Raw genomic sequence first — 10,861 nt, 5'->3', positions numbered from 1 at the left:
GTAAAGCCGAAGCACTTGCAATGATTACAAGCTCCCACACAATCTGACCCCATACGACCTTACTGGTTTTATCTCCTGCTGTGCCTCCTCACCTTGTTTATTCCCTACTTATCTCTTTGCTCTTCCTTGTATATACCAGGCACACTCCCACTGCTTATCCGCTCCCTCCTCCTGGAAAAGACTTCCCACTGTATCCATAGTGCTTGCTCGTTACCTCCTCAGGTCTTTATTCAAGTGCTTCCTTCTTGGTGAGGCAGCCAACACTCCATCACTCTCTTTCCTGCCTTTCGTGTGTGTGTGTGTGTGTGTGTGTGTGTGTGTGTGTATGTGTATATTTTTATCCATCACACTTATTACCACTGAAAGTACTATGTAGTTTGTTTCACATCTGTTTTCCCCCACCGGAGATCTAGCTCCATAAGGGCAAGGATTTTTGGATTTTGTTCAATGCTATATCTTCAGGGCCTAGACTATCTAGTAGGATTCAAGAAACATTTGATGAATGAATAATTGAATGAATATGTGTTAAGCCTGGCAGCCTTATTGGAATAGGTAGAGTAGTGAATGGGAAGTGAGGACATGAGTCAGTGAGAAGAGATGACACTTCTAGTGTGTTTGAGAATGAGAGAGAGTCTGAATATGCATAAATCCTTCTGCCTTCTCTCCTGTTACTATAGATTAAGGGTCCATGCTCTTAACTAAGGCCAACTCTCCACATGTACCTACGATCTTGTGGGAAGGAAAAAGTTTTTCTCTACCAGCTTAGGTCCAAATAGTCAGAGGCCTGAAAATTAACCGAAAATAAACAGATTAGCTAGAGAAAAGACAAGATCTCTTTAACAGGAGCACACAGGAGTTGCTCAGTTATGAGTAACTCAGGGAATGGATAGAGAGAAAGTTTTATATACCAGCTTAACAAAGAGCAGGGCTTAGGGTTTCAGTGGGAACATATGGACGCTTTTGTTGGGTGTTTTTTTTTTTTCATTTATTTATTTATTTATTTATTTTTTTGGCTGCATGGGGTCTTTGTTGCTGCACATGGGCTTTCTCTAGTTGCGTCGAGCGAGGGCTACTCTTCATTGTGGTGCACGGGCCTCTCATTGCGGTGGCTTCTCTTGTTGTGGAGCACGGGCTCTAGGCACGTGGGCTTCAGTAGTTATGGCTCATGGGCTCTACAGCACAGGCTTAGTAGTTGTGGCACATGGGCTTAGTTGCTCCGTGGCATGTGGGATCTTCCCGGACCAGGGCTTGAACCCATGTCCCCTGAATTGGCAGGCAGACTCTCAACGACTGCGCCACCAGGGAAACCCTTATTGAGTGTTTAGATGCTAATGGAAATGGGCAGACTATTTCCTTCCTGGGTGGAAATTTCCTCCTGGTGGGGGGTAGGGAGTATAGCAGATGAATTCATATTTCTCAGGGCTGAAGGTCTGTCTTCTTTCAAACAGGGAACTCCCTAGGGGGCGGGAAGGGGGGGTAGATGGGGGTAGTCAGTGGCAGCTGTATTTTTGGGAGGTTTTTCTTTTTGAGATAACGTCTGTCTGTGGCTACTGTCTGTTCAGATGTTTTCAGTTTAAAATAATCTTCAAACCACTTTGGTGGGCTGCTAATTCCTTCAGTCCCATCCCCTGTAGCCTGCACAGACAGGCCCCCTTGATGCACCCTCTTGTGACAACCATGCACAGAGAAGGCCACGTGACAGTCTCACTTGGAGCTGAGTGAGGTGCACAGCCCTGGTTAAGGGCATCACCCCTGCAAAGGTCTCTACTCAATCCTGCATCATCAGTTTTCCCTTCTTGGCTGCATCATCCTGTTACATACAAACATGCTGTTATTCTCCCCAGTTTTAAATAAAGTAAAATCAACCCTTAATTTTAATAGGAAAATTTAAATATGGACCAGGTATTGGATGATACCTAGGAATTACTGTGAATATAGTCACAGGAGACCCCTACCCTCAGGCAAGAACAGGAGACTATAAAAAATCCAATAAACACAGAAGGCTCTCTGTTCATCCTAATTTACAAAAAGTCCTGTCTTCTCGCACAAGCTTGGAATCAAGTCTGCTCAGATAGGAAGAGAAAAAATAAGAGTTCAGACCAGTCAGGGGCCTGGAGAAAGTGAAGCAACACCCAGGACCACTGTCCTAGGACGCCAGCAAGGCGTCTCCATGTGCTTAGAGGAAAAACTTAGTGAATTGTGATGCCCAGAAACTTCTGCCGTTGTCTTTGTGTAAAACATTTAAAATTAGGATATGTATTATTTTGCCTCAATAAAAAGTTGACTTAATTTTAAGTGACTTAATTTTGAGTACATAGTCTTATGAAGTAAAACAAAAAAACTCTAGGCAGTAGTCCTAGTTTTAATCTAGCAAATTGTGAAATAGAAATTATGAAAGACTTGGAGAACTAAGTTAAATATTCAATACTCAGCCTTGACTATATAACCCACCAGAAGTAAATAACTTTTGGAATAAACGAGCAAACATAAATACAATCAACTAAGTTGTTAAATTCACCAAACACCATATTGATGTTCTAAAAGCCCATCCCCAGGCCATCTTTAGATTAAGAACAAAAATGGAAATACCAGCACTTACTTCTATAACTTACTTAATATTGACAGTCTTAAACACTCATAAACACAGCCATGAAATTGTCAATCCTGTGCTTCTATTTGTTGCCTTTCCTCGTACAAAGCTAATACATTCTCTATTAATTTGCTAGTTAATTCAAGACTAGCTAACGTGTTTCTATAGATAGATATCACCCAGGAGGGGGGAAAGAAGATGGTGAAAGAAAAAACTGTTTCATGGTCATTGCTGTCGTATTACTGTTCTCAATGATGGATTAAATTATCAAAGGACCAAAATATCAGTTCATTACTAATTCCTGGAAAAATGACCTTCTGAGGATACTGTGGTGGAAGGTAACAGAGAAAGTGTCAACTTGGGACTCACAGACAGAAAGGGGCTTCTCTAATTTACTAATGGGCCTTAGGCTAACTTTCCTAAGCTGCCAGATTTACTAAAAAAAAATCTGCTGGGTGCCAGTCCCAAGCATAGGCATGGTCCCTCCATATTGGAGGCCATAGCCAATGGGTGAGACAGATACTGTTGTATAAGAAAGAATTCGGCTGATCTTTGCCCCACTTCCTCGGAGGGAGCCTCTAAATCCTTGGAATTTCCAAAGTGAAAGGAGTGTCTTTGTTATTCATTGTGGGTCCCTTGGACCACACTGGGATTTATGCCAATGAGGTGACTCCTGGGGAGCCCCTAGATAATTTCAGGATGGAGCTTCCGTGCTGGAGAGACCATACTGCATGATTAGAGGGTTAAGGTTTTGAGCCACGCATTTATAAGTCCAAGTTCTGAGAAGGGGACGAGGGCTCAAGATTGAGTTTAATCACATGGCCAAGGATTCAATCAATCAAACCTATGTCATGAAACCCCCATAAAAACTCTGTATATCGGAAGCTCTGGTGAGCTTCCAGGTTAGTGATACTTATCAGTGTGCCAGGAGGGTCATACATCCTGAGGACAGGGAACATTTTTGTTTGGGATCCTCTCAGACCTCACCCTGTGTGTCTCTTCATTTGGCTGGTTCTAATTTGTGTGCTCTATGATAAAATTATAATCCTAAGTATAATGCTTTCCTGAATTCTTGGAGTCATTCTAGCAAATTATAGAACCTGGGGAGGTAGTGGGAAGCTCCAGATTTGTAGCCGGTTGGTCAGAAGTGTGAGTGGCCTGAGAACTCTAGAGCTTGCAGCTGGTGTCTGAAGTGAGGGGTATGTTGTAGAGCTCTGTGCTCTCGACCTGTGAAATCTGAAATCTGACCCAACTCCACATAGTTAATATCAGGACTGCATGGCAGATATATGCACGGAAACCTTGAGCACCACGAGGAAATGCTAAGAGAGGGGTGTGCACTGAGAAAGGCAGGAGGCACACAGGGAGAAGCACGTGACCCAGCCCTTTCTCTAAGGGCAAGGAAAGCTTCTAGCAACTGTCTCTTGAGACGACTCCAAGAATGTTTATTTTGTAAAAGTTGAAAGTAAAAAGAAGAAAATAAAATCACCCAACCAAAGATAATCAAATCCATGTTTATAGTTTTAGAATATCTCATTCTACGCATCTTTTTATGGATTTTTACATACTTGGGGTAATGCTATCTATGCAATTCTTTTTATTTTCATTTCACACGTCCATCATAAGCATTATCTTTTGACATTAAAGATTCATCACCCATTTTCATTTTAATGGTTGCACAACACACTATCCTACAGATACGATGGAGTTTATCTAACACTTTGCCTAAGTTTGAGCCCTTGGGTTGCTTCTGGCTTTTGACATAACAAATAATGCTAAGATGAATATCTTTATGTATAAACCTTTGTTCACATTTCTGATTATTTCCTTAAGATAACTTTTTTTTTTTTTTTTTAAGTCTGACCTTATTTATTTCTTACTCTTAGAAAACCTTATTTTTGACCGGACTCAGAGGTAGAAGCTGTCAGACAGGACAGCCTCCATCTCTTGGCAGTCTGTTCCTGGAGTTTTTCTTTGGTGTCCTTCATCCTCTGGGCCAATGGTTAGCATATTCTGTGGCCTCTTCCTAATTTTTCTTAGTACCCTGTTTCTTCAGAGCAACAAGCCGACTTTGGCGTTGCAGGACACAGGGAATAACGTTAACGCTGAGTCTTGGGCACCGAGGTTTCTTACCTTCTCTGTCCAGGAGCTTTCCACAGCATACTAGCAGACATCATCTTCTTTAGAGAGATTGGAAAGTTTGTGGGTTCAGCTAGCTCTTTTGGGCCCCAGGCGATGACGCACAGTAGTATCAGTGAGTGCAAGAATATCTTTTTCCAATGGTTATTATTGGTTAAAATAATAACTGAGTTGAGAACACTCAGATTGGCATCCACAGTGCATCCCCTGAACAGATCTGTGCTTTTTTTCTCTAGTCCTCCTAGTCTCTACCCTGCTTTGTGGGGAAACCTGGTTTGGCATCCCCACTACTGATTCCAGCCGCGTAGCCCTTCCCTTCTTCACCCAGAGCATCTGCTGCAGCTTCTGTGGCTAAACGCTTCTCATAGAAGCTCCAGAATTTGCCTTTGATGTCCACTTCAGTGAGTTTCTGGCAGCCCGTGGTTGGGAAAGAGATGTTCAGCTTTGTCTTGAAGCAGTTGCTTGCCTCTGAGACACAGCAGAGATGATAAACTCTTGAAGTAGAAATACTGAGTGAAAGGATTTGTTTTTACAACTCCTAAAACCTGATGCCAAATTGATTTACAGAAATATGAATTGACACTCCTGCCAGGCATGTGCAAATGTCTAACTTAAAGCTCATTTGCCAAAACTAAATCATTTACTAAAAAAATTGGAAATTCGATAGGCTGCCAAAACTGATTTTATTGCTTTAATAAAATTTTATTGCATTCATTGGACTACTTGTGAGGCCAGCTGAATATTTTTTCATATCTATTAGTTAATTATACTTATTTGGGTTTGAGGGCTTTGTTCTAAGTATTCACTTATGTCTTAAGTGTTTAACAATATGTTAAATTTATCATATACAGTACATACACTGTGGATTTTACTAAAGACTGATGTTCTGATAGGGCGTTAGCCTTTTATGAAATTATGATATTAACATGTCATGGGTTTTTTCCTATTATGTTTTATATATTTGCATGTTGAGGATTATGTTTCTGTGAAGTAAAAAAATTGTTTTGATATATTCGTTTGTGATTGTGTGTTGCTCAGACTGCCCTCCTAGAAAGAACTCCCTGCCCAGTGACCAGGTGTGGGCTTAGCTTCAGCCTCTAGCTCTTAGTCCTTTTAGGTTTTGCCTCAGCTTTTGAGCTGAGGGCCCACTATTTTCAGGATGATCTTCAGCCAGTAAAGAGGCACTGAAGCTTGGCCATTTCTGCCCAGTGCAGGATCCCTCTAATGGGTATTTTTTGCCTAGAGCAGGAGCCTGAGGGCAGTTTCTCCTCAGGAAAAGCAGCCCATTCCAGCCCTGAGGCGCCGCTCTGCACAAGTGTTTGAAGCACTGTGTGTAAATGCCGCAAGGGGCGGACTGTGGCAGAGACCTCGACGCTCAGCTCAGATCTCCAAAACTGGACTTGTTGCCCAGTTAAATGGCACAGCTGGTGGACAACCTCCAGCTATAAGTTCCTTCTTTTTTTTTTAAATTTATTTTATTTTTTATTTTTTATTTTTTTGGCTGTGTTGGGTCTTCGTTGCTGCACGCAGGCTTCCTCTAGTTGCGGCGAGTGGGGGCTACTCTTCATTGCGGTGCACGGGCTTCTCATAGCAGTGGCTTCTCTCATTGTGGAGCACGGGCTCTAGGCGCGCAGGCTTCAGTAGTTGCGACACGTGGGCTCAGTAGTTGTGGCTCACAGGCTCTAGAGCACAGGCTCAGTAGTTGTGGCACACAAGCTTAGTTGCTCCGCGGCATGTGGGATCTTCCCGGACCAGGGATCGAACCCGTGTCCCCTGCATTGGCAGGCGGATTCTCAACCACTGAGCCACCGGGGAAGCCCATAGTTCCTTCTTGATCCTCCTCAGGTTTCACGCCGTGATTGCTCTTGTTCTCAAGGCAGCCCTAACCACATATAGAACAAGAAACTTGTTCAAGGGCCTAGCTGGTCTACCCGAACTGGGACTGCTCTAATGGGAAATCTTGGCTCCGGAGCTCCCCTTGGGGCTAACCGACTTCTTTCAGATCCACATTCCCTGCCCGATCCTGCTTCCTCCTCTCTACCTTTCACAGTGTTGCCTACCGGTAAGGCTTTCACATTCTAACCCATTTCAGTGTCTGCTTCCTAGAAAACCCAGCCTGTGACAGGAGCTACCATGGTTTTAAGCTTAGCTGTTCTTCCCATCCTGATACTAGAGAAACATTCACATAGACTTGGTTCTATTTTTAAGAAGGATTTGACTTCTTATATTTCCATTTTGTATTCATCTACAAATTATTTTGGTGTGGTGTTAAGTGAGGATCTAACTTGATTTTTCTTCCTGTGGTAGGTGGCATTGAATATCTCTGCCTCTTGTCTTTTACGCCTTTGTGTCATCCCCTCCCCTTGAGGATGGGCTGGACTCAGTAGCTCAATATTAAACTATAAAAAACTGCAGGTCCTGTCTTGAGTTCTCTCTCTCCCTTTCTCTTGGCTCACTTACACTGACGGGGAGGAAGCAGCCCTATTGCAAGCAGCCCTATGGGAGAACCACGTGAGGTGGCGAGGAGTTCAGGCCCTCAAACCGATAGAACAAGAGGAGCTCAGACTGTCTAGCCAACAGCCTGTGAGGAGGTGAAGCCTGCCAACCACCAAGTGACTGAGCTTGGAAGCAGGTCCTTCAAGCCCAGTTGAGTCTGGATCATAACTGCAGCTCCATCTGACAGCTCAACTGCAACCTCATGAGGGATCTTGATTGAGTGAAATGTACCCAGTTAAGTTGCTCCCCAGATTCCTTATTCAAAGAAATTATGATATATGTTTGTAGATTTCAGCTATTACATTTAGGTGTAATTGGTTATACAGCAATAGATAACTGATACATTCCTAAAGGAACAGCCAGCACTTGCAGCTTTCTTTGTTTTCTTGTTTGTTTGCTTATTTGCTTAACAAGCTAGAAGTTTACTTCTTGTACAGTTAACAGGCCAAGCCTAGGAAGGTGATTCTGCTATTCTTGACCAGTGGCTCCCATTTAAACAGCTGAGTCTCAGGCAATTGTTTAAATCTCACCTTCTCTAAATTAGAAGGACAGGAGAGAAGGACCAGAAGCCCAATCCTTTGAGCAGCAAGACTTGGAAGTGGTATTTTTCAATTTCACTTATATCCCATTAGCTAAAATTTGATCACATGGCTGTACCCAGTTGCATAGGGAGGTTTGAAAATGCAGCATCATTTATTGATCATTCCTTTCCCCTACTGAATTATTTTTCACCTCAACCAAATGTTGTATTCTGTCCATTGATCCTTAGCTGTTGCCAGAATATTCCACTCATTTCTGATTTTTTATACATTTTATACAGTTTTTCATTATTACTTTCCTTTCTGAACAAACTAGAAGCTACTTTTTTATTGTCTGCAATTACAAGCAAATGGTTAAATCAGTATGTCCAATTTTTTAAAACTATTGGTATTTTTAAAGTTTTATCAAAGTCAAATATTCATATAAAAAGTACACAAATTACAAATGTAATTTCAACGAATTTTTACAAAATGGACACAATATGTAACCAGCAGCCAAAAAATCAAGAAATGAAACATCACCAGAACTAAAGACTCCCTTCCAAAACTTCTGGGAATCTTTTTTTTTTTTTTTTTTTTTTTATTTATTTATTTATTTATTTTTGGCTGTGTTGGGTCTTCGTTTCTGTGCGAGGGCTTTCTCTAGTTGCGGCGAGCGGGGGCCACTCTTCATCGCGGTGCGCGGGCCTCTCACTATCGCGGCCTCTCTTGTTGCGGAGCACAGGCTCCAGATGCGCAGGCTCAGTAGTTGTGGCTCACGGGTCTAGTTGCTCCACGGCATGTGGGATCTTCCCAGACCAGGGCTTGAACCCGTGTCCCCTGCATTGGCAGGCAGATTCTCAACCACTGCACCACCAGGGAAGCCCACTTCTGGGAATCTTAACATTACTTTTATCTGTTTCAGAACTTTATATAAAGGGAATCATAAAGTACATACTCGTTAGTGTCTGCCTTATTTTGCTCATTATTATATTACTGAGATTCATCACCATCATTGTCTATAGTAGAGTTCATTCATTCTCATTGCTATATATTATTCTATTAAATGGACATACTATTTATTTATTTACTTATTTATGGACATTTGGATTGTTTATAGTTTGTTGGCTATTACAAATAGTGCTCTTTTGATCATTATTGTACCCAAAATTTGCCCGTCAGAATTCTGTTTTGAATTATAATAAACCCACACATTTAGGGGAAATCGACATTTTTCCAATATCCAGTCATACAGTTCATAATCAAATAAACGTGTATCTCTACTAAATCTCTTTAACTTTTATACCTCTCAAAACAGTATTGTGATATTATCCATTCGCATCTTTCACATTCTTTGTTAAAGCTACTCTTTGGTATATATAGTCTCTGTTGATGTTGAGTTTCATAATACTTAAAAGTGATTATTACTAGTACGTAGCAATGTTATCTTACGTATATTTTCTTTTATTCCAGACAGTTTTAGAATACTGATTCTAAACTCTAAAGCAGCAGTCCCCAGCCTTTGTGGCACCAGGGACCGGTTTCGTGGAAGACAATTTTTCCACAGACCAGGGTGGGGGGATGGTTTTGGGATGATTCAAGCACATTACATTTATTGTGCACTTTATTTCTATTATTATTACACTGTAATATATAATGAAATAATTGTACAATTCACCATAATGCAGAATCAGTGGGAGCCCTGAGCTTGTTTTCACTTGCCACACACTGATAAGGTTTTGATATGGGTCTGCAAGCAATTGATTTATTATGGTCTCTGTGCAGTCAAACCTCTCTGCTAATGATAATCTGTATTTGCAGCCGCTCCCCAGCACTAGCGTCACTGCCTCAGCTCCATCTCACATCATCAGGCATTAGATTCTCTTAAGGAGCACCCTCGCGTGTACACTTCACAGTAGGGTTCGCGCTCCTATGAGAATCTAATGCCGCCGCTGATCTGACAGGAGGAGGAGCTCAGGCGGTAATGCGAGTGATGGGGAGCGGCTGTAAATACAGATGAAGCTTCTCTCGCTCACCCGCTGCTCACCTCCTGCTGTGTCCTGGTTCCTAACAGGCCATGGACCTGTACTAGTCTATGGCCTGGGGGTTGAGGACCCCTGCTCTAAAGGGAATGCTTCTAATGTTTAATGAAACATTATTCATATGATTATTTATCACTGACTAAAAACTATTCATATAATATTTTTAGTGCTACCTTTTATTTGGTTGCAAGATCTCCATTCTCTTCATAATTCTTTCTCTAACATGGGTATATTACTGTGAATCATGTGAGCCTGTTATGTAATTATTAGTCTACTTTTCTACTTTCCTTTCTCCCAGTATTCTCCTGGTTTTCTTCCTACCTCACTTCTTTCCATTTTCTTTGCAGGTTTCTCCTCATTATCTAACCTTTTATTGCGGGAGTGTTCCAGGGCTCAGTCTTGGGACTTTGCTTTTTAGTCTCATTCCCTTAGTGAGTTCATTCAGTCATATGACCTTAAATACTATATATATGCTAGTGGCCAAAAATGCAAATGTGCACTATAGATCTCACCCCAGAACTCCAGCTTCTTATTTCTGCTTGTCTATTTGTTATCGTCACTTCAAAGTCTAAAAGGCATCTCACACGGAACATGTCCATAACCACATCTTCCTCCCAAAACCCACTCTACCTCAGTCTCTCTTATCTCTGTTAAGGGCCACTCCTTCCTTACAGTACTCAGGCAAAGTCTTTCTTTCTCTTACATTCTATAAAATCCAATTTGTCAGAAAATCATGTACACTTCAATGTACACCCAGAATCTGACCACTTTACCCCTTCCCCTGCCATTAGCCCATTCTGAGTTTTCTCTTTTTATTTGGATCACCATAGATATTCCAAAACAATTTCCTGCTTCCATTCTTGTCTGCATATATCCTTTCCTCAATAGAGCAAAAACTTAGATACTATTTAATCAATTCTCCACTCAAATTCTTCCCGTAACTTCCATCTCTTGCTGGGTAAAATTCAATGGGGTGCTTACATGATTGACCTCCCAATCGCTTTCCTTCACAGGCCCCATCTCACGGTCTTCTTTGTTCACTCCACTTCAGCCAAGCTGGTCTCCTTGCTGTTTCT

The 10,861-nt window shown here is 41.7% G+C and overlaps 1 pseudogene across 1 annotated transcript; it reads right to left on the bottom strand.

Annotated features, from left to right (window-relative positions):
* Positions 1-325: 325 nt before the first annotated feature.
* On the bottom strand, positions 326-5,252 carry LOC309623075 (small ribosomal subunit protein eS6 pseudogene; annotated as a pseudogene). The gene has a single exon. The product of its transcript is annotated as a small ribosomal subunit protein eS6 pseudogene (transcript).
* Between the last annotated feature and the right edge of the window lie 5,609 nt (positions 5,253-10,861).

Source organism: Balaenoptera borealis, assembly GCF_965194805.1.
Source record: "Balaenoptera borealis genome assembly, chromosome: 2".
Taxonomy (NCBI): Eukaryota; Metazoa; Chordata; class Mammalia; order Artiodactyla; family Balaenopteridae; genus Balaenoptera; species Balaenoptera borealis.
The sequence above is the reverse complement of the archived record's forward strand: the minus strand, read 5'-3'. Positions and strand labels throughout refer to the sequence as shown.